Raw genomic sequence first — 16895 nt, forward strand, 5'->3', positions numbered from 1 at the left:
CAGTGGAAGTTCAGCAAAGGAGGAGGGAAGAATATTATATGTGTAATTGAAATGTTAAGCTGATAGAGGAGAGCAAAGAGAGAGTAGATGAAGATTTTGGAAGAAAGTAGAATGAAAAGTTGGGGAAGCAAGAAATTCAAAAGGAGAAAGGAAGATTGAGAGTATTTTGAAGAACTGTTGAATGTGGAAGAAGGCGAAGCAGCAGTTGTTACATGCATGGGTATGGAGGATGGAAAGATGAGGGTACAAGTGCAAGGGCCTTTAACAAAAAATGGAGATAAAAAAGGTAATAATGAGGCTGAAGGTAGGAAAGGCACCTGGAGGGTATGGAATTATGACTGAAATGGTGAAATATGAAGGAGAAAGTGTGATGAAGTGGATGCATCCAATATGCAATTTAGCATGGAAACAGGTCATGTATGAGGACTTAGTGAAAGCTATTCAGTGTTCATTTATTCAAAGGAAAAGGTGCCAAGGATGTATGTAACAATTATAAGGGGATAAGCCTGTTAAGTATACAAAGAAAAGTATGCAAAACTGATTAGAGTATTGAAACTGAATGCAGAATATGTGAGAAGCAAGGGGGCTTTGAGGAAAGATAGATGTGTGGATCAGATTTTTCTGGTGAAGAGGACTGTGGAAAAGTGTTTAGCAAAAGGTAAGAAGTTGTATGTAGCTTTTATGGATCTAGAGGAAGCGTACAACAAGAGTCGTGTGGAATGGTTTATGGAATGTTCTAAGCATATATAGAGTAGGGGTACAACCATTGGATAGTTTGAAAGCCTTCTATAGAGGAGCAATTGCATGCATAAGAGTGGATGGGGAGCTGAGTGAAAGTTTCGACATACATGTGGATATGAGGCAGGGTTGTATGATGTCACTGTGGTTTCAGGCATTACACCTGACAGCGAGAGAATGGATGTGAGCAAATGTCTTTCTCTTATGTTCCTGGTGCTACCATGCTGATGCAAGAGGAGGTAATGCCGTTTCCTGTGGGCAGGGTGGTGCCAGGAATGGATAAAGGCAAGCAAGTATGAACATGTGCATGTGGCTATATGCATATATTTGTGTATGTATGTGTATGAAAGATGAAAGCCGGCAAGGCAGCAGGTTTGGATGGTATTGCAGTGGAATTTATTAAAAAAGGGGGTGACTGTATTGTTGACTGGTTGGTAAGGTTATTTAATGTATGTATGACTCATGGTGAGGTGCCTGAGGATTGGCGGAATGCATGCATAGTGCCATTGTACAAAGGCAAAGGGGATAAGAGTGAGTGCTCAAATTACAGAGGTATAAGTTTGTTGAGTATTCCTGGTAATTTATATGGGAGGGTATTGATTGAGAGGGTGAAGGCAGGTACAGAGCATCAGATTGGGGAAGAGCAGTGTGGTTTCAGAAGTGGTAGAGGATGTGTGGATCAGGTGTTTGCTTTGAAGAATGTATGTGAGAAATACTTAGAAAAGCAAATGGATTTGTATGTAGCATTTATGGATCTGGAGAAGGCATATGATAGAGTTGATAGAGATGCTCTGTGGAAGGTATTAAGAATATATGGTGTGGGAGGCAAGTTGTTAGAAGCAGTGAAAAGTTTTTATCGAGGATGTAAGGCATGTGTACGTGTAGGAAGAGAGGAAAGTGATTGGTTCTCAGTGAATGTAGGTTTGCGGCAGGGGTGTGTGATGTCTCCATGGTTGTTTAATTTGTTTATGGATGGGGTTGTTAGGGAGGTAAATGCAAGAGTCTTGGAAAGAGGGGCAAGTATGAAGTCTGTTGGGGATGTGAGAGCTTGGGAAGTGAGTCAGTTGTTGTTCGCTGATGATACAGCGCTGGTGGCGGATTCATGTGAGAAACTGCAGAAGCTGGTGACGGAGTTTGGTAAAGTGTGTGGAAGAAGAAAGTTAAGAGTAAATGTGAATAAGAGCAAGGTTATTAGGTACAGTAGGGTTGAGGGTCAAGTCAATTGGGAGGTGAGTTTGAATGGAGAAAAACTGGAGGAAGTGAAGTGTTTTAGATATCTGGGAGTGGATCTGTCAGCGGATGGAACCATGGAAGCGGAAGTGGATCATAGGGTGGGGGAGGGGGCGAAAATTTTGGGAGCCTTGAAAAGTGTGTGGAAGTCGAGAACATTATCTCGGAAAGCAAAAATGGGTATGTTTGAAGGAATAGTGGTTCCAACAATGTTGCATGGTTGCGAGGCGTGGGCTATGGATAGAGTTGTGCGCAGGAGGATGGATGTGCTGGAAATGAGATGTTTGAGGACAATGTGTGGTGTGAGGTGGTTTGATCGAGTAAGTAACGTAAGGGTAAGAGAGATGTGTGGAAATAAAAAGAGCGTGGTTGAGAGAGCAGAAGAGGGTGTTTTGAAATGGTTTGGGCACATGGAGAGAATGAGTGAGGAAAGATTGACCAAGAGGATATATGTGTCGGAGGTGGAGGGAACGAGGAGAAGAGGGAGACCAAATTGGAGGTGGAAAGATGGAGTGAAAAGGATTTTGTGTGATCGGGGCCTGAACATGCAGGAGGGTGAAAGGAGGGCAAGGAATAGAGTGAATTGGAGCGATGTGGTATACAGGGGTTGACGTGCTGTCAGTGGATTGAATCAAGGCATGTGAAGCGTCCGGGGTAAACCATGGAAAGCTGTGTAGGTATGTATATTTGCGTGTGTGGACATGTGTATGTACATGTGTATGGGGGGGGTTGGGCCATTTCTTTCGTCTGTTTCCTTGCGCTACCTCGCAACCGCGGGAGACAGCGACGAGGTATAAAAAAAAAAAAAAAAAAAAAAAAATGTGTATGTATTTGTATATATGCATGTATATGCTGATAACCATGTGGAAAATGGAACACAATAAGTTCCCAAGTGCACTTTCGTATGATGACCACATCGTCAGGGGAGATACAAGAATGAGACAAGACAGAACAGTCAGTTGATATACAGGAAGAGACATAGCTGAGATGCCATTGGTAAACCAGCGTTACCACCGCCATCCGGTAACACTTGCTTACCAATGGCTTCTTAGCTTCATCTCTTCCCAGTATATCAACTAGGGGCATATCTAGGGGAAAGAGCACCTATGGTAAGCACTGAAATTGCACCCTGGCTTGATTAAAAATGTACATACAGTGGGTGTATATAAAAATATATACAGTGCAATTATAGTGTTGAAGAGCGAGGCCAAACTTAAATTTATATAAACTCTTGAAGACTTAAAGATTCATTTGATCAAAATTATAATGTAGAAGCGGTAATGCAACTGATAATAGCAAAATGATACTATGGTTGAAAAGTAGGTGAGTTTCTTTTTTATCTCGCAAAACAAAACCATTAGAAATGTCAATAGGGTCCAAACCAATTGAGTGCCCCCCCCCCTTCAAGTGGCGCCCAGGTCACCTGCCGTACCTACCATACCCTAGATACACCACTGTAATCATTACTTGCAATTTTTGGTATTTTCTTAGAAAATAAGATTTCCTTTAGAAACTCATTACAAGAAGCATTTTTCATGCTGAATGCAAATCTGGTGTTAAAATAACGTTTAGTTGTTTAATGACACCTAACTAAGCTGTTAAATAAAGTCAATTTCAAAATATTTCTGCTCCTTTGCATTGTATTTACTCAGTATGTATCAATAACTGAGAGCATTATGATATATTTTTCATGATTATTTCAAGTAAAGAAGTGTTTGAGTATCTTATCTTTCAATTTTGAAACAAAAAGTTTTTTAAGAAAATACTATGAATTTTTGGCATTTGAAGAAGTTGAAAATCTGAGCAAAATGCAAGGCTATATAACCTTGGATTTTCTTGATTTTTTCAAAAAATGGATTTTCTTCAGAATTTCAGGATAAATGCTTTTTGGTATGCTGAATACGAATCTCTGGTCAAAACCCAAAAATTCGTGTGATTAGTCAAGTAATTAGCATATTAATTTTATTATAATTAATCAAAGGGGTGATTACAGGCATTAATAATGCGAACTGCAGTCATTTAACTCAAAATAATTAATTAGCATGTAAAATAGCATAGATACCCAGATTTTCATTAAAATCTGATATAGTCAAAAATATGAGCAGAATGCATTTTTTCAAGAAATGGATTTTCTTGAGAATTTCAGGATAGGTGCTTTTTGATATGCTGAATACGCATCTGTGGTCAAAACCTGAAAATTCGTGTAAGTAGTGGAGTAATTAGCATATTAATATTATCATAATCAATCCAAGGAGTAATTTAAGGCATTAATAATGCGAAATGCAGTTATTTGACTGGAATTACTTAATCAGCTGTATAATGATATTTAAGACCAGATTTTCTTTAAAATCTGAGCAAATGTAATTATAGCCTTGGATTTTCTTGAGTTTTTCAAATAATGGATTTTCTTGAGAATTTCAGGATAGATGCTTAAAGTATGCTGAATATGAATCTGTGGTCAAGACCCAAAAATTCATGTAATTAGTCGAGTAATTAGCATACTAATTTTATCATAATTACTCTAAGGGGTAATTAAAGGCATTAGTAATGCGAAATGCAGTCATTTCACTCGAAACACTTAATCAGCATGTAAAATAACATCTATACCCAGATTATCATTAAAATCTGAAGAAGATGAAAATCTGAGCAAAATGCAAGGCTATAGCCTTGGATTTTTCTTGATTTTTTTCAAAAAATGGATTTACTTGAGAATTACAGGATAGGTGTTTTTAGGTATGCTGAATACAAATCTGTGGTCAAAACCCAAAAATTCGTGTAATTACTCGAGTAATTAGCATACTAATTTTATTAAGATTAATCTAAGGTGTAATTAAAGGCATTAATATTGCGAAATGCATTCATTTGACTCAAAATCCTTACTCAGCATGTAAAATAACATCTATATCCAGATTTTCATCAAAATCTGAAGAAGTTGAAAATTTGAGCAAAATGCAAGCTATAGCCTGGGATTTTTCATGATTTTTTTCAAAAATGGATTTACTTGAGAATCTCAGGATAGATGCTTTTTGGTATGTTGAATAAGAATCTACTGTCAAAACCAGAAAATTCGTGTAATTAGTCGAGTATTTAGCATATTAATTTATTATGATTAATATAAGGGGTAATTAAAAGCATTAATAATGCGAAATGCACTCATTTGACACGAAATACTTAATCAGCATGTAAAATAACATCAATACCCAGATTATCATTAAAATCTGAAGAAGATGAAAATCTGAGCAAAATGCAAGGCTATAGCCTGGGGATTTTTCATGATTTTTTTCAAAAATGGATTTACTTGAGAATCTCAGGATAGATGCTTTTTGGTATGTTGAATAAGAATCTACTGTCAAAACCAGAAAATTCGTGTAATTAGTCGAGTATTTAGCATATTAATTTATTATGATTAATATAAGGGGTAATTAAAGGCATTAATAATGCGAAATGCACTCATTTGACACGAAATCCTTAATCAGCATGTAAAATAACATCTATACCCAGATTATCATTAAAATCTGAAGAAGATGAAAATCTGAGCAAAATGCAAGGCTATAGCCTTGGATTTTTCTTGATTTTTTTCAAAAAATGGATTTACTTGAGAATTACAGGATAGGTGTTTTTAGGTATGCTGAATACAAATCTGTGGTCAAAACCCAAAAATTCGTGTAATTACTCGAGTAATTAGCATACTAATTTTATTAAGATTAATCTAAGGTGTAATTAAAGGCATTAATATTGCGAAATGCATTCATTTGACTCAAAATCCTTACTCAGCATGTAAAATAACATCGATATCCAGATTTTCATCAAAATCTGAAGAAGTTGAAAATCTGAGCAAAATGCAAGGCCATAGCCTTGGATTTTTCTTGATTTATTTCAAGAAATGGATTTACTTGAGAATTACAGGATACGTGTTTTTAGGCCTGCTGAATACAAATCTGTGGTCAAAACCCAAAAATTCGTGTAAGTACTCGAGTAATTAGCATACTAATTTTATTAAGATTAATCTAAGGTGTAATTAAAGGCATTACTATTGCGAAATGCATTTATTTGACTCAAAATCCTTACTCAGCATGTAAAATAACATCGATATCCAGATTTTCATCAAAATCTGAAGAAGTTGAAAATCTGAGCAAAATGCAAGGTTGTAGCCTAGGATTTTTCTTGATTTTTTTCCAAAAATGGATTTACTTGAGAATTACAGGATAGGTGTTTTTAGATATGCTGAATACAAATCTGTGGTCAAAACCCAAAAATTCGTGTAAGTACTCGAGTAATTAGCATACTAATTTTATTAAGATTAATCTAAAGTGTAATTAAAGGCATTAATATTGCGAAATGCATTCATTTGACTCAAAATCCTTACTCAGCATGTAAAATAACATCTATATCCAGATTTTCATCAAAATCTGAAGAAGTTGAAAATCTGAGCAAAATGCAAGGCTATAGCCTGGGGATTTTTCATGATTTTTTTCAAAAATGGATTTACTTGAGAATCTCAGGATAGATGCTTTTTGGTATGTTGAATAAGAATCTACTGTCAAAACCAGAAAATTCGTGTAATTAGTCGAGTATTTAGCATATTAATTTTAGTATGATTAATATAAGGGGTAATTAAAAGCATTAATAATGCGAAATGCACTCATTTGACACGAAATCCTTACTCAGCATGTAAAATAACATCTATACCCAGATTATCATTAAAATCTGAAGAAGATGAAAATCTGAGCAAAATGCAAGGCTATAGCCTTGGATTTTTCTTGATTTTTTTCAAAAAATGGATTTACTTGAGAATTACAGGATAGGTGTTTTTAGGTATGCTGAATACAAATCTGTGGTCAAAACCCAAAAATTCGTGTAATTACTCGAGTAATTAGCATACTAATTTTATTAAGATTAATCTAAGGTGTAATTAAAGGCATTAATATTGCGAAATGCATTCATTTGACTCAAAATCCTTACTCAGCATGTAAAATAACATCTATATCCAGATTTTCATCAAAATCTGAAGAAGTTGAAAATTTGAGCAAAATGCAAAAATGCCTGGGGATTTTTCATGATTTTTTTCAAAAATGGATTTACTTGAGAATCTCAGGATAGATGCTTTTTGGTATGTTGAATAAGAATCTACTGTCAAAACCAGAAAATCCGTGTAATTAGTCGAGTATTTAGCATATTAATTTATTATGATTAATATAAGGGTAATTAAAAGCATTAATAATGCGAAATGCACTCATTTGACACGAAATCCTTAATCACCATGTAAAATAAGATCTATACCCAGATTATCATTAAAATCTGAAGAAGATGAAAATCTGAGCAAAATGCAAGGCTATAGCCTGGGGATTTTTCATGATTTTTTTCAAAAATGGATTTACTTGAGAATCTCAGGATAGATGCTTTTTGGTATGTTGAATAAGAATCTATGTCAAAACCAGAAAATTCGTGTAATTAGTCGAGTATTTAGCATATTAATTTTATTATGATTAATATAAGGGGTAATTAAAGGCATTAATAATGCGAAATGCACTCATTTGACACGAAATCCTTAATCAGCATGTAAAATAACATCTATACCCAGATTATCATTAAAATCTGAAGAAGATGAAAATCTGAGCAAAATGCAAGGCTATAGCCTTGGATTTTTCTTGATTTTTTTCAAAAAATGGATTTACTTGAGAATTACAGGATAGGTGTTTTTAGGTATGCTGAATACAAATCTGTGGTCAAAACCCAAAAATTCGTGTAATTACTCGAGTAATTAGCATACTAATTTTATTAAGATTAATCTAAGGTGTAATTAAAGGCATTAATATTGCGAAATGCACTTCATTTGACTCAAATCCTTACTCAGCATGTAAAATAACATCTATATCCAGATTATCATCAAATCTGAAGAAGATGAAAATCTGAGCAAAATGCAAGGCTATAGCCTGGGATTTTTCTTGATTTTTTTCAAAAATGGATTTACTTGAGAATTACAGGATAGGTGTTTTTAGGTATGCTGAATACGAATCTGTGGTCAAAACCCAAAAATTCGTGTAACTACTCGAGTAATTAGCATACTAATTTATTAAGATTAATCTAAGGTGTAATTAAAGGCATTAATATTGCGAAATGCATTCATTTGACTCAAAATCCTTACTCAGCATGTAAAATAACATCTATATCCAGATTTTCATCAAAATCTGAAGAAGTTGAAAATTTGAGCAAAATGCAAGGCTATAGCCTGGGATTTTTCATGATTTTTTTCAAAAATGGATTTACTTGAGAATCTCAGGATAGATGCTTTTTAGGTATGTTGAATAAGAATCTACTGTCAAAACCAGAAAATTCGTGTAATTAGTCGAGTATTTAGCATATTAATTTTATTATGATTAATATCAAGGGGTAATTAAAGCTATTAATAATGCGAAATGCACTCATTTGACACGAAATCCTTACTCAGCATGTAAAATAACATCTATACCCAGATTATCATTAAAATCTGAAGAAGATGAAAATCTGAGCAAAATGCAAGGCTATAGCCTTGGATTTTTCTTGATTTTTTTCAAAAAATGGATTTACTTGAGAATTACAGGATAGGTGTTTTTAGTTATGTTGAATACAAATCTGTGGTCAAAACCCAAAAATTCGTGTAATTACTCGAGTAATTAGCATACTAATTTTATTAAGATTAATCTAAGGTGTAATTAAAGGCATTAATATTGCGAAATGCATTCATTTGACTCAAAATCCTTACTCAGCATGTAAAATAACATCTATATCCAGATTTTCATCAAAATCTGAAGAAGTTGAAAATCTGAGCAAAATGCAAGGCTATAGCCTGGGGATTTTTCATGATTTTTTTCAAAAATGGATTTACTTGAGAATCTCAGGATAGATGCTTTTTGGTATGTTGAATAAGAATCTACTGTCAAAACCAGAAAATTCGTGTAATTAGTCGAGTATTTAGCATATTAATTTTATTATGATTAATATAAGGGGTAATTAAAGGCATTAATAATGCGAAATGCACTCATTTGACACGAAATCCTTAATCAGCATGTAAAATAACATCTATACCCAGATTATCATTAAAATCTGAAGAAGATGAAAATCTGAGCAAAATGCAAGGCTATAGCCTTGGATTTTTCTTGATTTTTTTCAAAAAATGGATTTACTTGAGAATTACAGGATAGGTGTTTTTAGGTATGCTGAATACAAATCTGTGGTCAAAACCCAAAAATTCGTGTAATTACTCGAGTAATTAGCATACTAATTTTATTAAGATTAATCTAAGGTGTAATTAAAGGCATTAATATTGCGAAATGCATTCATTTGACTCAAAATCCTTACTCAGCATGTAAAATAACATCTATATCCAGATTTTCATCAAAATCTGAAGAAGTTGAAAATCTGAGCAAAATGCAAGGCTATAGCCTGGGATTTTTCATGATTTTTTTCAAAAATGGATTTACTTGAGAATCTCAGGATAGATGCTTTTTGGTATGTTGAATAAGAATCTACTGTCAAAACCAGAAAATTCGTGTAATTAGTCGAGTATTTAGCATATTAATTTTATTATGATTAATATAAGGGGTAATTAAAGGCATTAATAATGCGAAATGCACTCATTTGACACGAAATCCTTAATCAGCATGTAAAATAACATCTATACCCAGATTATCATTAAAATCTGAAGAAGATGAAAATCTGAGCAAAATGCAAGGCTATAGCCTTGGATTTTTCTTGATTTTTTTCAAAAAATGGATTTACTTGAGAATTACAAGATAGGTGTTTTTAGTTATGTTGAATACAAATCTGTGGTCAAAACCCAAAAATTCGTGTAATTACTCGAGTAATTAGCATACTAATTTTATTAAGATTAATCTAAGGTGTAATTAAAGGCATTAATATTGCGAAATGCATTCATTTGACTCGAAATCCTTACTCAGCATGTAAAATAACATCTATACCAAGATTATCATTAAAATCTGAAGAAGATGAAAATCTGAGCAAAATGCAAGGCTATAGCCTTGGGATTTTTCTTGATTTTTTTTTCCAATAATGGATTTACTTGAGAATTACAGGATAGATGTTTTTAGGTATGCTGAATACAAATCTGTGGTCAAAACCAAAAAATTCGTGTAATTACTTCAGTAATTAGCATACTAATTTTATTAAGATTAATCTAAGGGGTAATTAAAGGCATTAATATTGCGAAATGCATTCATTTGACTCGAAATCCTTACTCAGCATGTAAAATAACATCTATATCCAGATTTTCATCAAAATCTGAAGAAGATGAAAATCTGAGCAAAATGCAAGGCTATAGCCTAGGATTTTTCTTGATTTTTTTCAAAAATGGATTTTCTTGAGAATCTCAGGATAGATGCTTTTTGGTATGTTGAATAAGAATCTATTGTCAAAACCAGAAAATTCGTGTAATTAGTCGAGTATTTAGCATATTAATTTTATTATGATTAATATAAGGGGTAATTAAAGGCATTAATAATGCGAAATGCATTCATTTGACACGAAATCCTTAATCAGCATGTAAAATAACATCTATACCCAGATTATCATTAAAATCTGAAGAAGATGAAAATCTGAGCAAAATGCAAGGCTATAGCCTTGGATTTTTCTTGATTTTTTTCAAAAAATGGATTTACTTGAGAATTACAGGATAGGTGTTTTTAGGTATGCTGAATACAAATCTGTGGTCAAAACCCAAAAATTCGTGTAATTACTCGAGTAATTAGCATACTAATTTTATTAAGATTAATCTAAGGTGTAATTAAAGGCATTAATATTGCGAAATGCATTCATTTGACTCAAAATCCTTACTCAGCATGTAAAATAACATCTATATCCAGATTTTCATCAAAATCTGAAGAAGTTGAAAATTTGAGCAAAATGCAAGGCTGGGATTTTTCATGATTTTTTTCAAAAATGGATTTACTTGAGAATCTCAGGATAGATGCTTTTTGGTATGTTGAATAAGAATCTATTGTCAAAACCAGAAAATTCGTGTAATTACTCGAGTAATTAGCATACTAATTTTATTATGATTAATCTAAGGGGTAATTAAAGGCATTAATAATGAGAAATGCCTTCATTTGACTCGAAATACGTAATCAGCATGTAAAATAAGATCTATACCCAGATTATCATTAAAATCTGAAGAAGTTGAAAATCTGAGCAAAATGCAAGGCTATAGCCTGGGATTTTTCTTGATTTTTTTCAAAAATGGATTTACTTGAGAATTACAGGATAGATGTTTATAGGTATGCTGAATACGAATCTGTGGTCAAAACCCAAAAATTCGTGTAACTAGCTCGAGTAATTAGCATACTAATTCTATAATGATTAATCTAAGGGGGTAATTAAAGGCATTAATAATGCGAAATGCACTCATTTGACACGAAATCCTTACTCAGCATGTAAAATAACATCTATACCAGATTATCATTAAAATCTGAAGAAGTTGAAAATCTGAGCAAAATGCAAGGCTATAGCCTTGGATTTTTCTTGATTTTTTTCAAAAAATGGATTTACTTGAGAATTACAGGATAGGTGTTTTTAGGTATGCTGAATACAAATCTGTGGTCAAAACCCAAAAATTCGTGTAATTACTCGAGTAATTAGCATACTAATTTTATTAAGATTAATCTAAGGTGTAATTAAAGGCATTAATATTGCGAAATGCATTCATTTGACTCAAAATCCTTACTCAGCATGTAAAATAACATCTATATCCAGATTTTCATCAAAATCTGAAGAAGTTGAAAATATGAGCAAAATGCAAGGCTATAGCCTGGGGATTTTTCATGATTTTTTTCAAAAATGGATTTACTTGAGAATCTCAGGATAGATGCTTTTTGGTATGTTGAATAAGAATCTACTGTCAAAACCAGAAAATTCGTGTAATTAGTCGAGTATTTAGCATATTAATTTTAGTATGATTAATATAAGGGGTAATTAAAAGCATTAATAATGCGAAATGCACTCATTTGACACGAAATCCTTAATCAGCATGTAAAATAACATCTATACCCAGATTATCATTAAAATCTGAAGAAGATGAAAATCTGAGCAAAATGCAAGGCTATAGCCTGGGGATTTTTCATGATTTTTTTCAAAAATGGATTTACTTGAGAATCTCAGGATAGATGCTTTTTGGTATGTTGAATAAGAATCTACTGTCAAAACCAGAAAATTCGTGTAATTAGTCGAGTATTTAGCATATTAATTTTAGTATGATTAATATAAGGGGTAATTAAAGGCATTAATAATGCGAAATGCACTCATTTGACACGAAATCCTTAATCAGCATGTAAAATAACATCTATACCCAGATTATCATTAAAATCTGAAGAAGATGAAAATCTGAGCAAAATGCAAGGCTATAGCCTTGGATTTTTCTTGATTTTTTTCAAAAAATGGATTTACTTGAGAATTACAGGATAGATGTTTTTAGGTATGCTGAATACAAATCTGTGGTCAAAACCCAAAAATTCGTGTAATTAGTCGAGTAATTAGCATACTAATTCTATTATAATTAATATAAGGAGTAATTAAAGGCATTAATAATGCGAAATGCAGTCATTTGACTCGAAATACTCAATCAGCATGTAAAATAACATCTATACCCAGATTATCATTAAAATCTGAAGAAGTTGAAAATCTGAGCAAAATGCAAGGTTTTTCTTGATTTTTTTTTTTTCAAATAATGGATTTACCTGAGAATTTCAGGATAGATGTTTTTAGGGATGCTAAATAAGAATTTTTGATCAAAACTCAAAAATTCGGGTAATTACACGAGTAATTAGCATACTAATTTTATTGCGATTAATCTAAGGGGTAATTGAAGGCATTAATATTGCGAAATGCACTCATTTGACTCAAAATCCTTACTCAGCATGTAAAATAACGTCTATACCCTTGATTATCATTAAAATCTGAAGAAGCTGAAAATCTGAGCAAAATGCCAGGTTATATCCTTGGATTTTTCATGATTTTTTCAAGAATGGATTTTCTTGAAAATTTCAGGATGGATGCTTTTAGGTATGCCTGAATACGAATATGTGGTCAAAACCCAAAAATTCGTGCAATTAGTCGAGTAATTAGCATACTAATTTTATTATGATTAATATGAGGGGTAATTAAAGGCATTGATATTGCGAAATGCAGTCATTTGACTCGAAATACCTAATCAGCATGTAAAATAATATCTATACCCAGATTATCATTAAAATCTGAAGAACTTGAAAATCTGAGCAAAAAAATGGATTTTCTTGAGAATTTGAGGATAGATGCTTTTAGGTATGCTGAATACGAATCTGTTGTCAAAACCCAAAAATTCGTGCAATTAGTCGAGTTATTAGCATACTAATTTAATTATAATTAATATGGGAGTAATTAAAGGCATTAATAATGCGAAATCCAGTCATTTGACTCGAAATGCATCGTATTTACTGGATATGCATCGGTAACTGAGTGCATTATGATATATTTTCCATGATTATGTCAAGTATAGAAGTGATTAATATTTTGTCATTCAATTTTGAAACAAAACGCGGTTTGAGCCAAAAGTACCCTGAATTTTTTGGCATTTTTCTCAAAAAAATAGATTTCCTTTAAAAACTGATTATGAGAAATATGTTGTATGCTGAATAAAAATCTGGTGTTAAGATATCGTTTAGTCATTTCTATGACATTCAATTTAGCTGTTAAATGAATTCAATTTTAAATACGTTTTGATCCCTTGCATTGTATTCACTGGATATAATATCGATGACTAAGAGCATTATGATATGTTTTCCATGATTATTTCAAGTATAGAAGTGTTTGAATATGTTATCTTTCAATTTGAAAACAAAAGGTTTTTAGGTAAAAAATACCCTGAACTATTACCTTCAATTTTTGACAATTTTGTCTGTAGAATAGATTTCCTTTAAATTTTCATTATAAGAAGTATTTTTCATGCTGAATTCAAATCTGGTGTTAAAATATCGCTTCGTTGTCCTTATGACATTCAGTTAAAGTGTTAAATAAAGCCAATTTCAAAATATTTTCTGTTCCTTTGCATCGTATTTACTGGATATGTATCGGTAACTGAGAGCATTATGATATATTTTCTATGATTATTTCAAGTATAGACGTGTTCGAATACTTTATCTTTCTATTTTGAAACGAAAAGTTTTTTGAGCTAGCAAATACTCTGAACTATTACCTTCAATTTTTGGCATTTTTGTCTCAAAAATATTTCCTTTAAAGACTCATTATAAGAAGTATTTTTCATTCTGAAAACAAATCTGGTTATCTCTGCAGTACCACAAAAATGCGGTCGCTAAACACCGTCATGGAAAAGCTCAGTCTGTTGACCTTAAAAATCCCGTTATTCTATACCCCTCTGCTGATTATGCCACACGTAACGTCATTGAATCTGTCTCAATTGCTAATACTAAGAACTTTGGCTTGTCCCCAGGGAATCTTAAAGCCCATCCTATCATTAACCAGATAATTATGAAAGAATTGACGAAAATACATAAACATATACATGGATGGTGTGATAAGAGAAATAAATGCAAAACTAGGAAAGATGATGCAGAGATGGAGTGTTGGGTTGAGCTCAGTACAGTTGCCAGTGGCAAGCCTGTTTGCGGATGGTACTGTGTTTTTCGAAAGTGATGAGGAGTGCAGAGGGTTGTAAGTGTGTTCTATGATGTGTGTGAGTGGAGGCAACTGAAGGTAAACGAAAGTGAAAGTAAGGTAGTAAACGGTGTAGGAAATGGTTCTGAATATAGAGGGAGAAAGAATAAGAGGTGAGAAAATTAACAGTTTAGGAATAGTCTCGGGTAAGTGTGGTGATATGGAGGGAGAGATAAGGGAGACAGCAGTACAGGATAGAAGAGTCATTGGGGCACTTAATAGAATAATGAAGGGTAGAGATGTAAGTACGGAAATGAAGGGAGGATGAAGGAGCAGCATAGTCCTCCCAACCTGACCTATGCAGCCGAAACTTGAAGATGGGATGTTACATAGGTCAAGAGTCCAGGCTGTGGAAATGAGCTATTTGAGAAGAGCATGTGGTATGACTAGAAGGAAATGAGAGAAATGAAGTGGTGTACATGTGCTAAGGCAGGGAATGCAAAGTGAATGACTTGTTGGGTAATAGAGTGGGTGAAATGTAGTACTCTGAGGTGGTTTGGGAATGTAGAAAGAATGCAGGACTGGAAGTTTACAAGGAGAGTGTATGATAGTACAATTAAAGATGTTGGATTAAGAGGGGACCATCTGTAACATGAGGAAACAGTGGAAGAATGATGGAGGGAGAGAAATTGAGGAAGAATGCGTGGAATGGTATATGTGAGGGAGGCATGTAAGGTCAGGGATAAGTGGAGACTTTTGCTGTGGCCACCCCATGATGGGAGCTCCCAGAGGGAACGGGCGTCAGAGACATAGACAGGTGCTCTGTTCTCTAACTGTGGAATCTAACAGAACCTCCTATGGAACGGAAGAGTTTACCATCCGGATAAAACCGATAGTGGTAAGGGCTAAGAAGATCAGGGAAATCGTGGAGTTTATTTAGATAAAAAGCACCTCTAGAAATTTCAAAACCCATGAAAATTTCACCTACAGTGCCGTCAAAGCTTATCAAAGTATAATCCAATATATAAGAATACACTATACACATGTTTGTCTACTGTATCTTGTTACATAGTGGAGTATGTGTGCTGGCCATCATTCGTACACATACATGTGATTCGGTGCGTCAGAACCTTGTGGCAACAGTGTATGATAAGGAAGCTCCGAATCCAAGCAACATCAAATGACAGGACTAGGCGGGTGGGGGCGTAAGGAGTGTTTATGTCATTCACTTCCCATTAAACTCAGTGATGTCGCCCGACATTATTTAGCACCGTTTCAGCAGGTGCACTGCTGTACAAAGTTCTGTACACAGTTCTGTACATAGTACCATAACTAGAGTATGTATTATCTATATCTCTGACGCCTGTTCCATTGGGTGACCCTGGCAAAAAGGGTCTGCATATATGTTAAACTCCACTGCCACCCCTTATCCTTCAGTTCCTCACCCTTAACAGGACACTGGCTGAGGACAACTCTAGCACAATGGTTGCAGATGCTCCTGCCTGATTTACCCTACTGACTACTCCTACCTAATGTGTCTACCTAATATTCCTGCGTAATGTTAAGACCTACTCCTGTGTTACTATCTGACACACCCACCTGATATTCCTGCCTACTGCTACAACTACTTGATATTCCTACCTCACGCTCCTGTATGATGTTCCTACCTCACGCTCCTGTATGATGTTCCTACCTACTACTAACTATTGCTTTACCATTTTGCTAAAAGGTAAGACTAGCGCATAGTGCTCACCGCAGGAAAATCTAGAGCTACGACGACTGAGCTGTGTGAGTTGAGTGTTGTTATGTGAGAGACTGTATGGATACAGTGCCACCAGGTGTCCTTCATTATGCTGGGGGACATAACCCACAACCAGCATCACCTGTTGACAGACGTTTATTGAGGATACAATACCATCATTGTACCTAGAATGAACCTTGAGATTAAGAAGCGAAAATAAATTGAAATAAGACGTTACTTTGTCGACTCGTCAGTCCCCGGTATGTCAAACACTTTGCCAGCTGGTCTGTCTTACCTTATGCCATACTTGGGTTATATTCTGGCAGGCTAGGGCTGAGAGTGAGGGCCTCCTAGGTGTGGTAGAGGCTGGCGAAGATCGATCGAGTCAACTGTTAACCCAACATTTTGCCCGAGACTTCAAGATGGCGACGGGCAGGAGCTGCCATACGAGACCCAAGTGAACTGCAAACGTAAAATTAATTCATTTTTTCTCTCAGAATCGATTTATGCATGAGATTTGTTAATTGCAAAAGTTCTCCAGTCAGAAACT

Source organism: Panulirus ornatus, chromosome 32, assembly GCF_036320965.1.
Source record: "Panulirus ornatus isolate Po-2019 chromosome 32, ASM3632096v1, whole genome shotgun sequence".
Classification (NCBI taxonomy): Eukaryota; Metazoa; Arthropoda; class Malacostraca; order Decapoda; family Palinuridae; genus Panulirus; species Panulirus ornatus.